This window comes from Aplysia californica, unplaced genomic scaffold (genome assembly GCF_000002075.1).
Source record: "Aplysia californica isolate F4 #8 unplaced genomic scaffold, AplCal3.0 scaffold00265, whole genome shotgun sequence".
Lineage (NCBI taxonomy): Eukaryota > Metazoa > Mollusca > Gastropoda > Aplysiida > Aplysiidae > Aplysia > Aplysia californica.
This window is the reverse complement of record NW_004797535.1, coordinates 771,999-772,482: the sequence shown is the minus strand read 5'-3', so window position 1 is coordinate 772,482 and position 484 is coordinate 771,999.

Below are 484 nucleotides of genomic sequence, written 5' to 3'. Positions count from 1 at the left end.
AAAGGAGAAAATAATTTTTGCTTGGAAGTTGACGTAGGTTGTTTCCGTTAGATGAAAGAGTTGTAGTAAAAAAACATTGTTTGTCAAGGGAGATGTAACTCTATGGTTTTAAATTCAGTCAACTGACTTATAATGCATCTATTTGTACACGTGTTTGGAATTTAAATATATGATTCACTTCCTTTATTTCTCTTTTTGTTGAAAAACATAACGTACAGAGATATTTCTGCTTTTAAGACATGCCACGTCTATCAGTTATCAGAAAAATGATAGAAGGAGAGCGTTAGGAATGCTCCAGGTTGGAAATAAAAATCGAAGGCTTAATTAATGTCCACACAAAGAGCATTGGGCATTTGTGCCTAGAACGACACAATTTTAATGAAAGACCTAAAAGTGGCAGGCCTTAGATCATAATGCAGAGACAAGACCGACACATCCACCGAGTTCATCTCCAGAACAGATTGTGTCCTGCTTCTCTGCAGCA